The sequence below is a fragment of the Diceros bicornis genome, chromosome 35, assembly GCF_020826845.1.
Source record: "Diceros bicornis minor isolate mBicDic1 chromosome 35, mDicBic1.mat.cur, whole genome shotgun sequence".
Taxonomy (NCBI): domain Eukaryota; kingdom Metazoa; phylum Chordata; class Mammalia; order Perissodactyla; family Rhinocerotidae; genus Diceros; species Diceros bicornis.
The window spans coordinates 7,208,866-7,227,826 of NC_080774.1; the positions used below are offsets into that span (position 1 = coordinate 7,208,866).

General features: G+C 50.6%; 1 protein-coding gene across 6 annotated transcripts in view; it reads left to right on the forward strand.

Moving 5' to 3' along the window:
* Positions 1 to 18,961, forward strand: part of PITPNM2 (phosphatidylinositol transfer protein membrane associated 2) — a 140,227-nt gene that overhangs the window by 19,478 nt on the left and 101,788 nt on the right. Inside the window, exon 1 of one of the 6 annotated variants that reach the window (XM_058531300.1) lies at positions 13,015 to 13,342. The exons of the other annotated variants lie outside the window; for them this stretch is intronic. The gene's annotated coding sequence lies outside the window, so the exon portion shown is untranslated. Of the gene's footprint in view, positions 1 to 13,014; positions 13,343 to 18,961 lie in introns of those variants that run through there. 6 annotated transcript variants of the gene reach the window in all.

An 18,961-nucleotide genomic window follows, 5' to 3' on the forward strand; every position in this document is an offset into this window, starting at 1 on the left:
CCCCATAATTCCTTTTTAGGTAGTCTTCCCTCCTCTGTTTCTTTTCCTTTTCTCTCCTCAGTGTGGTTTTGCAACCGTTAATTTTTTTGCCTTATCTTTAACCACAGTTGTTCGTATGACCACCCAAGGGGGCCAGCACAACATTCCTAGGACTGAAGTCCTTGGGCTTTGTGACAGCTTTTCCTTGAAGCCTGGTGGCCTTGCTCTGCTGCTCAGCCCACCTCTACATGGTCGAGTTTGCTGCCAGCTTACGGGCTGGGTCTGGAGGGTAACAGACCAAGAGTTAGGGGTTTAATAGGAAGAGTCCCCAAGCTGGGTATACACCGACGCCTGGAGACCTCTTAAAAATTGTAATCAACTCACTGGAGAGGGGTAGTTTTTCAGGCCTACTTTCTGATTCTTTAGAAATATATGGTTCATGGAATTAAAAGGTAGACTGTAATACGGTTTTAGAAAACGTATTTTAAAACTGTTAATATCCCCCCATTATATTCTGTGCATTCTGCTATTTCAAAAGAAACATGAAATTTTGGCTTTTTTATTTTACATAAAATAGTTATTAAAATTAAAATTTTAAAAACTCTTGTTCAATTAAACTTTTTTTTTTTGTGAGGAAGATCAGCCCTGAGCTAACATCCATGCCAATCTTCCTCTTTTTTTTTTTTTTGCTGAGGAAGACCGGCCTTGAGCTAACATCTATTGCCAGTCCTCCTCCTTTTTTTTCCCTTTTTCTCCCCAAAGCCCCAGTAGATAGTTGTATGTCATAGTTGCACATCCTTCTAGTTGCTCTATGTGAGATACCACCTCAGCATGGCTGGAGAAGCGGTGCGTCAGTGCACGCCCGGGATCCGAACCCGGGCCGCCAATAGTGGAGCGTGCACACTTAACCGCTAAGCCACAGGGCCGGCCCTCAATTAAACTTTTAACATCAACTTAACCTCACTGTCAGTGGCATGTGTCTTCCTTTAATGTTACTGAGTCTGCTTTTTCTCCCTAGATATCAATATTCAGTTTCTGCTTCCACTCAACCTCTTCCTTCTCTAACAACTCAAGGCTCCCAGTTTTCTAGTATTCCAAGAACATTAATTATTTTTCAAATATATTTCTTCACCATTCATTCACTTAATCATTCACTCATCCTTTTATTTATTCAAAAAAATTACAAACACCCAAAAAGTTGTGACATTATACCAGACACTGGTAAGGTTTGAAAGATAAATTAGATACATTCTTTGATTTATGGAACTTAAAAACTCGTAGATTAAAATAAAATCAATAACAAAGATCATATTAGATATGAAGAACATTGTTTGGATAAGTCCTGCATTATACTTGGTACCAACTTGCAAAGGGTCAAAGGGCAAGCATAAGATTTCTTTGCATCCTTGTCTGAAGTCTCCCACTACTCTCTAGAGGCAACTACGGTGGCTGGTTTGTGTGTGTGTGTGTGTGTGTGTGTGTGTGTGTACTCTTTCAGAAAGATTATCTGCATATATGAATATATATTACTTTAAAAAAATCATGCCAATGGCTGCCTACCGTTGTACACCTGCTTTCTGACTTGACAGTTCATAAAACCCCTGGAGCTGGTCCTCTGTCGCTTCATTGAGCTTGCCCGGGTCTTTTTAATGCTGGGCTTAGTACTCGGCTGATGTGTACCATCGTTTGTTAGACCTGTTCCCTCTCCATGGAGCTTTCGATGGTTAGAGCAGAAGACTGGGAGCAAACAGTGCCGCACTCAGTCTCCTGGTATGTAGGTTTTCATGCAAATATACCCTCCTGTCTGTGGAATAAATTTGCAGAAGTAGAATTGCTGGGTCAAGGGGTGTTTTCCTTTTATTTTTGATAGCTGTTGCTAAATTGCTCTCCATAAAGGTAGTACAGTTTACACTCCCACTTACAACGTGTGAGTGCGAGGCAGCGGTTTTTAACCTCAAAACCTCAGGCAAGGAAGAGCTTTTAAGTAAAATGAAAATCCGGAGAAAACCGTGTGAGAGCTGCCTCTACCGCAAAGGGCAGCTCCTGCAGAGTTCCTGGCACAGCCAGTTATGAACGCTGCTTCCCATTAGGTGCCTCCTTGTGCACAACACAGGAGGGGGCCTTCATTCCCGGAGGCAGATTGTGGCCTAGAAGCTTCCTTCCTGGTGCAGTTGGAAGCAGGCTGCCCTGCTCCTCCTCTGTCAGCTTGTCCATCATCAAGCATCTGAGAAGCCCCAGGCGCCTTCTGGACCCTAATAGGGCTGATCTGACCAGACTTCTCACCTTTGGGAGCTTATGTTGGGGGAAACCCACATGTTTCCAGGAGGAACCTCAGCAGGCCTGTGACTTAGATTTCACCGACGTGTAAAATTACAAAGCAATTTTGCTAAGTAAGGACGTTATTTTTAAAGAGCTGCCATGCACAGACGTTACCAGGTGCTGCAGGGAGGGGTGGATGGGGATTTGGGGTTTAAGGGGTACAGAGTTTCTGCCTGGGGTGATGAAGAAGTTCTGGAGACGGATGGCAATGATGGTGGTACCACAGTGTGAATGTACTTAATGCCACTGAACGGTATGCTTAAAAATGGTTAAAATGGTAAAATGTATGTTATGTGTATTTAACCACGCGCACAGAAAAGCTACAATTCACTGTAGCCATCCTCTCATGAACAAAAGGACGATAAGACATAAGAAAGGGCGATTCTAAGAATAAAAGAGAATACATGGGGCTTTTTGAACTGTTTGTCCCTTTAACCGTGTGGTTCTTATTTCACCTTGAACCGGTGACGGCCTGGCGCTGACCTGCTCATTGGGGTACAGGAGACACTGAGGCTGGAGACAGAGGCACCCCCTCCTCCCCGGAAGGAGCTGGGGCTGGGCCGGCGGGGGCTCTTTGGTCCCGGAAAAGATCCTGTCTCTGACCTGGGAGGCCCGGGACTAACCCACGCCCCGTTTGAGGTGCTGGGCCCGCTCTTGGCTGTCTCGTTTCTCTTGTTTAAACAAGAAGCCTGTCCCTGGGCTGCTGCTGGATGTTCTCTGAGCCTCATGTGAGTGAAGCAACTGGTGATCTGCGTGCCATCGTTGTTGCGATTTTCCTGTGACCCCAGCAGCTCAGATAACTTTTGCAAAAAGAGCATTTGCCTAGCCTGTCTACAAGCAGGCGAGCGGAGCAGATGTCTGTTTGAAACTACTTGGTGGTTCAGAGCAGATGCTTCGAGCGGACATCTCTGCTGGGGCTCGAGGGATCTGACCAGCAAGGAAGAGCTTCTCAGAGATGTAAGTTAGGCCTCCACGTGGCCACCCAGCCTCCCTGAGGTGCCGGCTGTGTTACCAGTGAAAAATCGTCACCCCAAACTGTAATTATTGTCAGAAACCCCACATCACTGAGTCTCAGCGCTTTAGAGAGTGTGGAGTCACCGCGGGCTCACTCGCACGCAGGCAGAGTCTCCTCTGATGGTGGATGAGCCTCATGCCATGTCTGGCCATGAGTTCTGACTTTCTTCATGGTCCTCTCTCCATGTGTAGGGTCTGTGGTCCTCACCCTACTTGCACAGAGAGAAGTGCTAGTCCTAAGAAAGACCAGTGACCCTGGGTTTGTTCTAAGGCTGCAGAGACCCCTGACCTCCAGTGCGCCCCAGCCACTCTGTGACTAGAGAGCCAGCTCAAGACTATGATGGCAGGGAGCTGCTTCAAGTGACGTCTCATTCCTCATTTCACAGCGAAACACAGATCCCAGGAGGCAAGATGGCCAGATAGCACCTGCACGCAATCCGTGTGCTACCCAGGCCCTGGATGCTCTGTCTGGAGCATTTTAAGTCTTAGAGGATGTTAGTTATGAAAAGACCTTAAAGCTGTGGGTTCATAGTCAACAGAAACACAGCCCGGCCTTCCCTACAGGTGTGCCCCTCTGAAAGCCGTTGTCATAGTGTGAAGCCACCCCAGCAGGCCACACAGGCACCTGTGATGAGTTTCCATTTGACTCACAGTTGTCAAGAAGGTGACGACTTACCATATTCTCAGGGCGCTATGATTGCTGAGCTGTCACAGCTCCTCACGTGGGCGGCAAGCATATGCTTCCCATTAAGAAAATTGCTACTTTTGAACAGGCTCCGAATGGAACTTTTTTGCCTTTACTAAAATTAAGAAAATAATAATAAAACAACTCACCCAACACCCCAAATTAAAAAAAAAGAAAAAATTTAATGTCAGTCCAGAAAAAAACTCTGTCTTCAGCCTAGTATCAGAACTCAGTGGAGCCACATGGACAGAAGGAAGAAGAAATTCTCATTTAGGCGAGATTAAAGTCGCCATCCTCCCTCCTTCTGGAGCTGTGATGCTTAATCCTTGTCCCTGCCTCCTGAGCGTGACAAAGCTTAGATGAAAGTGGCTTCAAGCGCAAATGAACTGTGCTGAATTTGCCTCGGAGAGCTCCCAGCAGTCCCACAAGATCATTGGAGAATCCCCCAGGTGGCTGCAGAATCGGAGCTGTCGTGCAGAGGGAAGTCTTGTTTGGAATACTTGAGCCCTGAAGGGGTCCTCAGTGAAGGGAAGTTAGACTGTTATTAGCTATTCTCGACCCTATGGAGCAGAGGGTGGGAGTTTGAGAGCTCTGCTCCCGACGCACAGGGGCCTGAGGCCAATTGTGGGCACAGGCCGGCCGAGACACGGGCTGCCGATGGCCTCTCGGGGTCCCCATGGTGGAGCGTATGATGGGGATGGGCCGAGGGACACTGCCTGGATCCCCAAGCCTGGCCTCCGTCAGTACTAAGGCACAGCGTTTGTGGACGGGCCATGTGTTTGACAATACTTAGCGCGTCCAATAGCCAGATGGTCTAAACAACCCGTCAGTGGTACGCTATGTAAATATTTTCCATCATCATGGTGCTGCTGTGTTGACATTAATGAGGATGAAGAATTACTCTGAGGAGCTCGCCAGCGAGAGCCAGTCAGGCCACAGGCAGGGTTGCGAAGACAGGCTTCAGGGCAAGCTTGGTCTCCTCTTGCTGCCTCCTGCCCAGACACCGAGTCCCTCACACAGTGACCCTGGAGAGCATTCCCTTCAAGATCTTAGCAAGGACAAAGTTTGTTTCTCATCATGAACCAGTATGTTTTTCGCTGTTGGTGAGAGCTCTGTGACCCGCGTATTTCTCTCTTTGCTTTGCCTACCAGAAAGCACACAGTGAAAATTTTTACTCATTTGCCTCTGGATTGTCCTCAGGAGTCTCAGTATAGGTTTTCTCCTTCCTTTATGGTTTCTTTCTTTCTTTATTTGTCTAGTTTTTTGAGAGGTAAATCTATGTTGTGAGGTTTTTGGAAGCAGGTGATATGAGTGGAGCTTGAAAAACATGAAGCAGCTCCCATCATGGGCTTAGTGTATGACTGCAGGGTGCAGAACTGGTCTTTATCTGATCTCCCTGAATTATCAGCTAGACTGGTGGTGCCAAGAGGGCCAAGATTAGGCCTAGGTCTCATTCTCCTACGTATCCTTCACACATCTGACAAGTAGTAACAGTTTGGTGAATGTATTGGTTAGGATAAGAAATGCTAGCTGCTGTAACAAACAATCCCCCAGTCTCAGTGGCTTATCATAATAAAGGCTTGTTCTCACTCTTGTCATATTTGAATTGGATGCTCTGGGGGTGGCTTCCATGCAGTGAATTGGGGATCCAGGATCCTTTCCTGTTGTATTTCTGCCATCCCCTAGGGCTCCCTGGGGTCCTTCAGTAGATCTGGGCAGTCAGTTGGCTGATGAGCAAAGAGAGAGAGAGGGCATAGAAGATCACGTGGGGTGTTTTAGGGGCCAGGCCTGGAAGGGGTCTACTCACAGAACTAGTCACACAGTCCCACCTTGAATCCAGGGGGCTAAAAATGTAATTAGGAAGAGGAAATTCGACCAAGCCAGACTGCCACAGGGAATTGTTGTGGAATGGACAAACAAATTCATGAAGGACGTAGAGATGAAAGTAGGGTTCCAGAGGCCAGAGGTGAGGATGCCAAGGCCTGCCTTGTAAATCTACATGAAGTGATTTGGACTTTGTTCAGTGTTTCAGATCATGTTTCAGTGTTCACTTCTGCCAAAACTATAGGACTGCAGAATGTTGGAGCCGGATGGAGAGGCCTTTTAGAGATGGGCACATGGGGGCCCAGAGAGGGGAACTGACCCAGAGTCAGCTGGCTAGAACTCTGGTCTCAACCCGCAAACCTGGGATCATTTCACTGCACACAGGGAATCCCATCGATAGCTCTGTCAGCAGTGTACAAATCCTTGCTCTGGACGGGACGATTGAAAGTCGAGTAATTAAGTGACAGCTTGAGTTGATCAACCAGTGACCTGGTTACTCCATTGGATCATTGGAGAAATCCTCTAGCCTCGACAGCAGCTGTTTGAAGCTCAGTACAAGGCTTGATTTCAGCCTTTGTTCCACTGGGATTTGGGGAATGGAAAATTAGTCTCTTCCTCAGACTCAGTTGAGCACTGACTTCTCTTAGTGACTCACATGTGAGATGTGAAAGATCTTTGTAAGTCTTACTTTAGGAATAAAAATTTCCCCAAACCCATTAGAGAGCCTGACCACTGTGTCAATTATCTGTTGCTGCAACAAAGTACTTCCAAACTCAGTGGCTTAAAACATCAACATTTTATTTATTTGCTCAGAGTGTGGCAATTTGGGCACAGCTTGGTGGGGACAGCTCATCTCTGCTCCACTGGTGTCAGCTGGGACAGCTGGATTGGGGGTGGAAGATCCATTTCCAAGATAGCCCCACTCTCATGGCTGGCAAATCCAGCCTGGCACTTGGCTGTATCAGCTGGGGCTGTTGGCTGGGGCATCGGTTCCCCTCCACATAACCTCTCCCCATGGCTGGTTGTGCTTCTCCCAGCCCAGTGATCTCAGGTAATCGGACTTCTCGCATGGCGGCTGCTTCCCCCAAAGCACAAACACAGAAGCATCCAGGCCTCCTCCTCCTTTTTTTAATTTAATTATTTATTGTAGTAAAATACATGTAACATAAAATTTACCACTTTAACCATTTTTGAGTGTACAGTTTAGTGGCATTAAGTACATTCACATTGTTGTGCAAACATCACCACCATCCATCTCCAGAACTCTTTTCATCTTGCAAAACAGAAACTCTGTCCCCATTAAACACTAACTCCCCATTCCCCAACCCCAGCCCCAGGCAACCACCATTCTACTTTCTATCTCTATGAGTGTGACTACAGATGGTTCCTGACTTAACGATGGTTCAACTTATGATTTTTTGACTTTATGATGGTATGAAAGAGATACGCATTCAGTAGAAACCGTACTTCAAATTTTGAATTTTGATCATTTCCCAGGCTAGTGATGTGATACGATCCTCTCTTGTGATGCTGGGCAGTGGCACTGAGCCGCAGCTCCCAGTCAGCCATGCGATCACGAGGGTGAACAACCAATACACGACACATGTACAACCATTCTGTACCCATCCCACCATTCTGTTTTTCACTTTCAGTACAGTGTTCAATCAATTACATGAGATATTCAATACTTTATTATAAAATAGGCTTTGTGTTAGATAATTTTTCCCAACTGTAGGCTAATGTAAGTGTTCTGAGCACGTTTAAGGTAAGCTAGGCTAAGTATGATGTTTGGTAGGTTAGATGTGTTAAATGCGTTTTCGACCTAATGATATTTTCAATTTATCAGGTTTGTCGAAATATTAACCCTATCATCGTAAGTTGAAGAAGATCTATACTCTGAGTACCTCATATAAGTAGAATCATACAGTATTTGTCCTTTTGTCACAGGTTTATTTCACTCAACATAATGCCCTCAAGGTTCATCCATGTGACAGAATTTCCTCTTTTTAAGGCTGCATAATATTCCTTTGTGTAGATATACCTCATTTTGTTTATCCGTTCATCCGCTGTTGGACACTTGAATTGTTTCCTCTTTTTTCTACTGTGAATAATGCTACTGTGAACATGGGGGTGCAAATATCTGAATCTCTGCCTTGAATTCTTAGCCAGGCCTTCCTAAGGCTTCAGTCCAAACCTGGCCCAGTGTTACTTCCATCCTGTTCTTTTGGTTAAAATTGGTCACAGGGCCAGACTAGATTCAAAGGGAGGGGACTCCCCAAGGTCATGGCTCATTGGGACCACCAATGTAAACCATTTGGAAAAAGATCTTTGTAGAAGAGGCCAGGTGGACCCACTCACATAGACCCATCCAAGGCCTGGCTGCACTCTCAGAGGCCTCTGGAACGCCAGATTCCTGTGGCCCAGGCTTCCAGAGGCAAAGTTCTGGTGGAGAAGCTCCAGCCAGACCCCGGCTGTCCCCTCCCTTGGAGGAGGCTGCAGCCCTTGCTGTGTGTTTTGTATTGCTGATGGCTGCGCCTCTTATTACATAATCTGTTATTCTGTGCTGCACCAGGCCCTGGTTACTGTCAAAAGTTTCTAAAAGCCAGCTGTATCAGCTCCAGGCAACTGGGGGTGCTGCTTCTCCCTCATAGTATTAGTCACTCTGTACTTAGCTAAATTTAACTTTTTATCATCCGAATGATATTTTTGTGGGCTTGAAATTTTACATAATGCTACCAACTGCTGCAGGCTAAGAATTTCTCCTTTTTGGGGTGTGTGTGTGTGTGTGTGTGTGTGTGTGTGTTGGGTTTTTCCCCATGAACTTTTGCATGCCTAAGGAAGCATTGTTCTTTCTCTTTTCTGTTCTGCCCTCCCAGGCCTGGGTCTGTGCTCCAGGCTCTGCTTTGCCTTTTCTGCAAGAAAAATCGCTCCTAACATCGTTCTAATGACCCTGCTAATGCTTCCTTTCTCACTTGACGTCTCTCCACTTTGAAGGTCTCTGAGGGTTTCCCTGCTGCCTCCGCCAGTCTGGGCTTCGGAGAGAGAAGCTCAGCTCCAGAGCAGAGTGTCTGATGGGAAAGCAGAGAGAAGGATCCGGATGGGGGGCAGGAGGAAAGAGACAACAAGTAAGAAATCCAGAACCAGCCCAAGGTGTGGGGTCCAAGATGCAGGCTCTTCCTCTGCTTGTGGGAGGGCAGGTGCGGAGATCTCAGCTGTTCTCTCACGGCTGGGAGAACTCAGGGCTGCGGGAGGCTGAGGGGGGACCTGGCATCTCCTCGGGGAGAGGGGGATGGCGTCTCGTGGGGGTGCGGGGATGCCGCACAGCCATTCTGACTGTCCTGGAGCACCCACTGCTCAGAAATGGTGGCATGCTGGGCCCTCACCCAGGGGTCTCCTGTGTTCCATACCGTAGCTGTGCATGGGAGGTGCCCACCCCCATCTTCCAGATGGGGAAACTGAGGGTCAGGTCAGAGGGGTGAAGTAGCAGTAGCGATTATGGCGGCAGAAACACTGAGCACTCACCGTGTGCCTGGCCTGGTGCTAAGCACTGGCTCTTCATGGCGGTTCTCCGAAGCGGGTACTGGTGTCGGTGCTCTTTCACAGATAAGGAAACTGAGTCCCAGAGAGTTTAAACACCCAGGTTAAGTTGCTCAAGGCCACAGAGCCAAAAGATGGCAGAGCCAGATGTCAAAATCTGCCCACCTTCAGGCCTCCTCCTGTCGGCCACTCAGTCACGTCACCTCTTCTCCGCCAAGCAGCTTCCCAGGGGCATGCGGCCGACGGACAGACAGGTGGATGGGCAGCAGAGACGAGCTGGGCCCTGTGCTCTTTTCAGAGTGTTGCTAGGCTGATCCAGCCTCACCTGGTCGCCAGGTTTCCTCCCTGCAAGCTGTCTGTAAAATGCAGCAGAGTGTATATGTTTAGGCTGTCTCTGGGAGAATTAACCCCAAACTGGTGTTTGCCTCTGGGGAGAGGAACTGGGTGCCAGGGAACAGGGGCAAGAGAATTTCACTCTTACCCTGCACCCTCTTTATCTTTTCAGAAATACAGATTTATTGCTTATTTTAAATTATTTTATTTTATTAAAAAATTAGGAACTCCTAGGTATATACCCAAAAGAATTGAAAACATATGTCCACACAAAAACTTGTACATTAATGTTCATGGCAGCTCTATTCATGATACCAAAAAGTGGAAACAACCCAAATGTCCATCAACAGATGAGTGGATAAACAAAACGTGGTGTATGTGTACAATGGAATATTATTCAGCCATGAAAAGGAATGATGTATTAATCCATGCTACAGTGTGGATGAACCTTGAAAACATTATACAAAGTGAAAGAAGCCAGATACAAAAGGCTACGTATGGTATGCTCCTATTTATATGAAATGCCCAGAACAGGCAAATCCATAGAGACATTGGTGTTTACCAGGGGCTGGGGGGAGAGGGTGTGGGGAGTGACTACTCATGGGTATGGGATTTCTTTTTGGGGATGATGGAGGTGTTCTGGAACTGGATAGCGGTAGTGGTTGCACAATTTTGTGAATGTACTAAATGCCGCTGAACTGTACACTTGAAAAGGGTGCGCTTTATGGCATGTGAATTATATCTCAATGAAACAAAAGCTGAGGAGCCATGCCTTCTCTCAGACGGAATCAGAGGCCGTGCTGCCCGGCCTGTTGCCAGCAACGTGGACAGGTGGCTTCCGTACCACTACCATTTGCATCTGTCCCTCTCTGCCCATTCTTTAGCCGCCGGCCTCACGTCTCCACGTCAGCGGGGGCTGGAAACAACAGTGCTGCACTTCAGCCACACTACCCACTCATTTGGAACTTGTGCTCTCAACCAGGGCCAGCTCGAGACATGTGGATGTCTGGGCAAGCTCGTAATTTGGCACCCCATCAAACCGGTATTCTTTAAGTGTTTGTTTGACATTTATTTAGTGGGGATGAGGAGAGGCTGATATTCTATTAATAGAAATCGTATAGAGAAACAGAATCACTTACTACTTCATGTCCACTGACTGAAACAGTCAGGATCCAAAAATTTTTCAGGAAAGCAATTCTGACTGTTGTTCATGGCTCCAAAGGTTGGTTTTATTTTATTTTTTCCCCTGCGATTTTCCAAATCATTTGAGAGGCATATTGAAGATTTAGATTTAAAACGTAAAGGAGATGATCTAATGTTTAATGTGATGACTATGGTTGATAATATCGTATTGTATAATTGAAATTTGCTAAGAGTGGAACTTGTGTTCTCACCACTCCCCAAAACAAAGGGGAAATGTGAGGTGATGGATGTGTTAATTAACTCCATGGTGCAAATCCTTTCACAAAGTATCAAACTATCATGTTGTACACTTTAATATATTACAATTTTATTTGTCAATTATATCTCAATAAAACTGGGGGAAAAAACCTAAAGGGGTGAAATATGTTCTTTTTGTTTCTGATAAACATCAGCACACCCTGTATTATGTGGTTTAAGAACCCCCCACACCGAGGACCGCAACGACAGGTATGCATGGAACATGCGTGCAACAAGTCTCAGCAAGGGCTCGTGTTTGATTTGAGTTCTTATTTTCTCTTTCTGCCTTTTGTGTGAGGGGTCACAAGAGGAAACCTGAGTTGCCTGGCAGCATCTTCCTATTCCACTCCAGCGGTGTTTTGCGCCCCCGCCCCTAGAGGTCTGTTCCCCAAGTTGCTGCCTTGATCCTTAAGCTGACCCTGCATTCACTTTTTGGACTTTAAATGCTTTTTTTTTGGTCAGAAAAATAATGTCCCCACGGCACACCTCTCTGTGAGGAGCGTGCCTGTTTTCTGGCAGCCCCTGCCGATCTTCTGCCAGGTGTGAGTCACAGCTGACCTTCTCACCCGAGGAGAGGCGTCACGAGGGAGTGGAGTGGGGCTGGCCTGCAAGATCCGGCTCGCCACTGTCTGGTGTGTTACCATGGCAAACCCCTAACCCCTTCAGCAGTTGCCCTACCTCTGAAACGGGGAGACGCACACGGACCTCACAGAGGGGTTGGAGGTGTTGTGATGAAAGCTCAGAAACAGAGCGGGAAAAAGCGTGCAGAGGCAAGGCGTGTGCGCGGTTTGGCAAGCTGCGGAATTTGGTGGACTGTAGGGAGGGAAGCTGGAGGGGCGACATGCACTGCCCGGGGGCTGGAACCTGGGACGTTTTGTCCTTTGGGGGTCGAGAGTGTATGTAGGGGTGTAGGTGCAGCCGTGGAGAGGAGGGACGGGTGCAGGGCAAAGATGGAGCCTCGTCCCCTGCAGGCTGGTCCCGAGGCAGAGTTTGCAGAATTGGCCGTGGCTTCCCCGGGAGCGTGGGACTGCACTGGGGTGGGTGGCGTGTGAGAAGCCAGTCTCCGTGGCTCGCAGCCACACCTCCCACTGCTGTGCTGCATAGTTATCTTGTTACCTCCCCGTTTAGCGTCTTTCCCTCCTCTGAGCGCTTACTGTCTGTGCCCTCACGTGGCAGTTTGTCACTTTTGTTTTCCTGAGCCACCGTGAAATTCCCCTCGTGTTTTACCTCTGTGGAGACCGCTTGCCCCTTGCAGACGCAGGCCGGGTCCCTGGAGCCCCCAGTGCCTCAGCCCTTGGAGTAGGGTTGCTCCAGAATTGGGAATCCAATGCTGCCTGCTTCCTGGGCACAGGTACAGGGGCTCGCAAGTGTGTCAGACGAACAAGAATGTGTGTGGAGCTGTAGGTGTTTTCCCCGGGCGCGTCTCTGTCCCGTGGGAGCCCTGGGTTGGGTGGCAGCTCTAGTGAAGCCTGTGAATTGCACCTGGGACTCCTTGGAAAAACCCATTTCTCCACCAGTTTCATTTCGTTGTGAGTGCCCGTTTCTGGCCTCTGGGTATCTGTCGGAGGTGGGCCTCCAGTCACACACTGCCCCCCTGCAGGGGCTTGGTGGGAAGGTGAGAGTCATCTACATCACCCCACAGTGCTGACTGGGACCCTGCTGCAGGGCGTCAGGCTGCTCTTCCCGCTGTGGGCTTCCCCCACTCTTGCACCTGCCCCCCCTCTGAACCTGAGGTCCTGCGGCCCTGAAGGTTAACAGCCTCAATTTGAAGCCGAGAGCTCTGAGCTGGGCTTCTGAGACAGGGAAGCTTCCCGTGTGTGCTGGTGATGTGGGTTGCCCTCCCTGAGCAGTCTTCCTAAGCAGAGGGCGCCCTGGGCGGTATCGGTGCCTCAGCCTCCATGAGCAAGTCTTGGACTGGGTCCCTTTGCCAAGTGGAAACTCCTTCAGCCGGGCGTCCCCTGTCCTGTCCTCTGGGCACATCTGGATTTCCAGTCTCGCGTTGCTCGGGATGAGGCCTAGCTTGGTCCATTTCCCAGAGGGGTTGGCGCTGAGTGATCAGAGCGGCCAGGTGTCTCACCTCCTCCCCCGCTGGACTTCTCCCTGCAGGATGCTGGCTCGTGCGTCCTGGTCCCCGACACCCTTCTGTGGGCTAGCGTGCCGTCCTTCCTCCTCCCGGCGCAGGACGTCCACGCAGCCTTCTCAGACCTGCAGGTAAGGACCGCCCACTGGCTTTGGAGTTTGGAGGTGCAGAGGCTGTTGCCATTTCCTTCTTCCTTAAGCATCTGACTTTGTCTGATTAGTGCGGCGTAGATCCTATTAATCCATCCTGCTTCTTGCGGATATTGACTGCTGTTCACTAGGCAGGAAGGACTGATGGCTCCTTCTCTGGTGGCTTTAGATTCCAGATTCGATTGCCTCCCCAGTGGCCTTTGTTACTCTCTGCATGGAGTGCCCTGGTGTGCCTCTCTTCTCGCAGCTCCCCTGGCTTGGCCTGGCCCTCCCCACTCCCAGGAATGGGACAGGACAGGAGTTTTGCGGCTCCCCAGCCTCCTCGGTGGGCAGGGGCTGGGCGTTGTCTGTCCTTGCTTCCCACAGGCTGTAGCAACATGGAAACACCTGTGTGAGTGTCTCCACATAACCATCTCCCTAGATGAGGCTGGGCCATGGCACGCCAGGGGTCCTCTGTGGGGTCAGTGTGGCCTCAGGACTAGGACTTGAATCTCCCGGTGCTTAGCTCTTTCCCTCCTTCTGCTTAAGTTAGGAGTGGAGCCCTGGGCCCTCCTGGGCTTCTTGTCCACGTCTCAGGCACAGGCCTTGCCCTGTCCCCTCTTTGTCATGCCAAAGCTTTTGGTGCAGGTCCAGTGACGTTGCCTTTTCTTTTCCTAAACTCCGATGAACCCTTCCTCCTGTGTACTGATCGGCTAGTTTGAGCTTTGGGGGCACGGAGGATGGATACTCCATCAAGGGAAACTAACCTAGTAGGTGAAGAGGCCAGGAGGGGAGGGAGCACCGGTGTCCCTAGTTTCACTGTGTCTGGCCGGGCTGTGAGCTAGTAGATGCACTACTCTGCTAAGTGCATAGTAAGCTGCATAGGAGCCATTATGACCCCATTTTACATGAGGAAGCCAAGGCTCAGAGATGGCAAGTATCTAGCTAAAGGTCACACAGCTAGTCAGGGGCGGGCTCAGGATTGCACCTCGTCTGGACCCCAAAGCACATGGCGTGGTTTTCCAAATATGGCCGGACTTCCCCATGGGATAGGGTCCAGGCTCAGCCCTTTCTCATGCCCTGGTGCCAAGTGAGTCCTTTCCCTCGTCTGGGCCACCTCTCTTTGCCGGGAGAACAGGGCACGGCAGACACGGCCTCAGCTGAATGCCCCCTCGCTCCTGTGTTTCCACGTTGGCACTGTGGGCTGTTTTCTTCTCTAATTGCTCATTCTTTTCAGTTGCTGTGAAAAGGCCTCCAAGTGCTAAGAAGGGAGAGAGCTGTGTTATATTTTCTGTTTTAATCCACTCTCCAAGGTGTCTCAGCTGCCAGGGTGGGTGTGGGGAGGGCTGGAGTGGGAATCGTCCCTGACTCGCAGCCTCTCTCAGGTCGCTCACTGTCCTGCTCACCAGTGGGGCCTGGCAAGTGCGTCCCTGCCAGCGACCTGAGCTCTAACATGGCCCACGTTGCTCCAAGGGCCCCTGCCCCAAAAGAACCTTCACTTCCTGTTCCTTTTTCTTCAGGAAGGGGGTTCTTTTCCTTCCTAACAACAGTATCCCTGAGTTCCATGGTGTTAGAAATGGTGAGCTTGCGGCCTACCTTCTCTGTGGGTCCTCACTTAGAAGTTCTCAGCTTCGCTGGTTTATCCAGCGAATACTTATGGAGTACTTGGTATGGACCAGGTACGATTCCAGGTGCTTGGGATGCAGCCGTGAATGAAATAAACCAAAGACCCCACCTGCGGGGAGTTTATACCCTGGCATTGGCCCAGCACGTGCTCCCCACTCTCACCTCTGCACTTTGCATATGCTGTTCCAGTGTCCTGAGGTTCCCTCTGCTCATCTCTACCCCAGACCTGGAAAACGGCCCTGACTGGGGAAGATCGCGGTTACCACCGCATGCCTCTGAGCTCCCCCTGGGAGTTTGTGGCCATGAGGGGCATGAAGACCACTGGGCCCTGGATGGCAAGAGTCGGGGGTGGAGAGAGGCAGCCCTTCCCTGGGGCGGGGTGGCTGAGGATGTGAAATCTCCTCCTCTTCCCCTCCACAGGGAGCTGAGGAGGAGAGGGCTTAAGGAGCGGGGTTTATTTTTAGAGGAGCTCCTTGCTCCAAAGGAACAGGAGCCTTTCCTTCCAGAAGGTGGGTGTAGGGCAGGAGGCAGCTAGAGTTGTCGTCTCAACCCAGCCTGGCCGTCTTCTGCCTCTGCTTGACCCGGAGGCAGGGGCCATCCGCAGAAAGGGCCTGCCTCAAAGAGGGGGTCCCAGCTGGGAAGAGCACCTGCCCTCAGACCCCCTTCCCTGAAGTTGAAGCCATTTGCCATTCTGAGCGGGTGAGCAGGGCGTCTAGCATTTGCTGTTACGCTTGGTGTCCTTGGGGTGGGGGCTCAGCAGGGAGGTTCCCCAGCCTCAGAGTCGGTCACTTCCTTCCTGACTCCCCAGCTCTCACAGGGAGGGGTGCTTCCTGCCATTGTCTCTGCGGAGGCCTCAGCAGGGTCACTGTCTCCTGGGGAGGAAGAGAGCTGATGACTTGGACAGGACCTCAGACCACAGCAGCAGCTGACACACACTTTCCATCCCCGCTGGCCTGTGCTGGCCTCCCTGCCTCCCTTGAGGCCTCTGGATGGAGGCTGAAGGAGGGGCCAGGGGCTTCTGTCCTTCATCCGCCGAAGCTTAACCTTACTCTCAGACACCCCAGCCACAGATGGGAGAGTTGGCCACCATTCCTTCAGGGTTTGGATCTGTGATAAATAGCATTTTGGAACCTGCAGCAGGAGGGAGGCCACGGTGGGGGGCGGAGCACGTGATGATGAGGAGGGCAGGGAGTCTGTCCTGTGCCGTCACTGTCCCCCCCAGTGCTTGGGAGACGGCTGGGCGGGATCTCATGTCCCCATCGTGCCCCTGCCTGACTTCTCCTGTTGACGTTTTGTTTCCTGACGAGGTGCTTTGATGCACAGCCAGCCCTGCCCAGGACTTGGGGTGGAGGGGTAGACCGTGGAGGGGTTTCTGCCGGAGATCGCAGACCCCCCACTTCTTTGCAGGCTCCCAGGCCCCCTCCCGCCCTGTGCAAATGCCCTGCTGAATTCTGGCCCTCCCATCTCCCTATTCTTCCTATTCTCAAACACCTCTGGGTACCTACTCCCTGGGTTTGCCCTGTTGGCTTAGTGGGTGCACATCTTCCTGAGAGCCTACGGGTTTCTTTTCAGCCAGGTGGCAGAAGCTGCATTTCTCTGGCTTCATTTCTGCCCCTGCGCCCAGTCACTCACTGAGGTTCGCACAGGCTTGCATGGCTTTCAGAGAACTGGGCTCGAGGGCGCTCAGCTTGCGCATTCCAGGATTGGCAGGCGGTGGGGAGAAGCTGGCATAGCCTGTGCGAGGCCATGCAGGGTGTGGCACTGGCAGCCCCGCTCTGGCTGCCTTCTGCTCCCCCCTCCCTCATCTGTGCCTTCCCTTGGTTATACTGAAGAGCCCACTGCTTGAGTTTTTTTCCTGTACTTTCCCCAGGACGGGTGTCCAGTACACTAAGGGAGCCCATGATTGTAACCTCGTCTTGCCTGGCAAGGAGGCACCTGGAAGCGTTTGCTCATGGACTGACCCTCACGCCTCCCAGGGACCAGGTCCAGTCGATGCTCTCTGGGTCATTTCCCGGCTTTGTTCCCCCACACACTTCCTGAACTGCGAACCTGCCTCGAACAATCACTCTGATGCCTGGAGACAGTGTCCAGAGCTTGGGATTCTCAGAGGGACTCCTAAGATGATGCCTTTCAGGCTGGAGGGTGGTATGGCCTGAGACTATTCATTTTAGCAGCATGATCAGACCCAAAGTGATCAAGATGTATTCACTAAACACGTGTTTAATGAGTCCCCACTACCTGGGAAGCTGGGTATGAAGGAGTGATAAAACATTTAAAGTTCTGGCCCTCCTGGAGCTTATATTCTAGTGGGGGTGGACATACAATAAACAAATATGCAGTAAAATAGGTTTATGTCTGATGGCAATCAAAGCTAAATAAACAGGGAAGAGAAGGCCTCTCAAATCCGGGACATGTAAGCGAAGGCCTGGAGGAGGCAAGGGCGAGAGCCACGGGGTTATCTCGGGGAGGACATCCAGGCAGAGGAGACAGCCTGTGCAAAGGCCCTCAGGTGGGAGCCTGTCCAGGGTGTTCAAGAAAAAGGAGTGAGCGAGTGAGTGAGGGGAAGAGTAGCAGGGGAGGAGGCTGGAGGAGTAATGACAGCCTGCCTCCAACAGAGTCTTGTAGGTCTGGTGAGGACTTTGACCTTGACTCTGAGTGGGATGTGGTGGTACTGAAGTGTTTGAGCGGAGGAAGGCCAGGATTCGACTTGTGCTTTATTTATTTATTTTTTTTGTGAGGAAGATCAGCCCTGAGCTAACATCCATGCTAATCCTCTTTTTGCTGAGGAAGACTGGCCCTGAGCTAACATCTATTGCCAATCCTTCTCCTCTTTTTCCCCAAAGCCCCAGAAGATAGTTGTATGTCATAGTTGCACATCTTTCTAGTTGCTGTATGTGGGACGGGGCCTCAGCATGGCTGGAGAAGCGGTGCGTCGGTGCGCGCCTGGGATCCGGACCCGGGCCGCCAGTAGCAGAGCGCACGCACTTAACCGCTAAGCCACGGGGCCGGCCCGTCGACTTGTGCTTTAAAAGGATGGTTTCTGGCTGCCGTGTGGAGAACAGACTGGATGGGTGAAGGGAGGAAGCAGGGAGGCCAATGGGAAGACCATTGCAGTGGTGAGAGGCAGTGGGCGCTGGACCAGGGTGACAGCGGTGGAGGTGGCAGGGGAGCTGGGCTCTAGGCATGTTTTAAAGGTAGAGCCTAAAGGAATGGCTGAGGCGTTGGGCGATCCCCGTTGTGTGGACTTTTTAAAAGGTGGCTCTCCTGAACTTGGAGGGACCCAAGAGATCATCTGGTCCAACCTTTTCTCTTAACCTACAGGGAAACTGAGGCCCAGTAAGGGAATTTACTTGTCCCAAGTCACACGGCAGGCCAGGTAGTGGCAGAGCCAAGACTCAGGCTTCCAAGTCCAATGTTTCTACAGCTGAACTGATGGACGGCTCTGGGGAGGAGACCTGCAGAGGTTGGCGGACCTGAGGGAGGAAGAGTTGGCCCCAGACACTGCAGCTGGGATCCTGGCAGACTCCCCTGGTGGACAGGAACCCGCCGCTTTGTAAGCTGACAATTCTGAGTACTCCGGGCCTTTAAGGGCTCTCCCTGGACCGGCGTTTTGACCTCAGTTGGGTAGGGGTCCTGATGGCCATGTCTGATCTCTTGGGCAGATCAGAGTCAATGCTTATTTCATTTAATGTGCATTTTATTGAAGTGCCAGGCCAGAGATAAGAGATTCTTGCTGTCGAGGAGCTAACAGTTCCAGGGAGGCAAACACGTGAACCGAGGATGCCTGTGGTAGTGGGTAGTAAGGCCCGCATTTGAGGCATGGGCAGAGAGCTGTCCATGCTTAGATCTCTCTCCAAGGACGGGCACTACATGGCTTCTGCAGCTGCCACATACCCCAGTGAGCACATGTCAGAGGCCTCTGTACATCAGGGTCATGTGTTCAAATCTATGGTTCATCTCTTGTCATAAAGGAGGCAAGGGGGCTCGGCAGGTCCG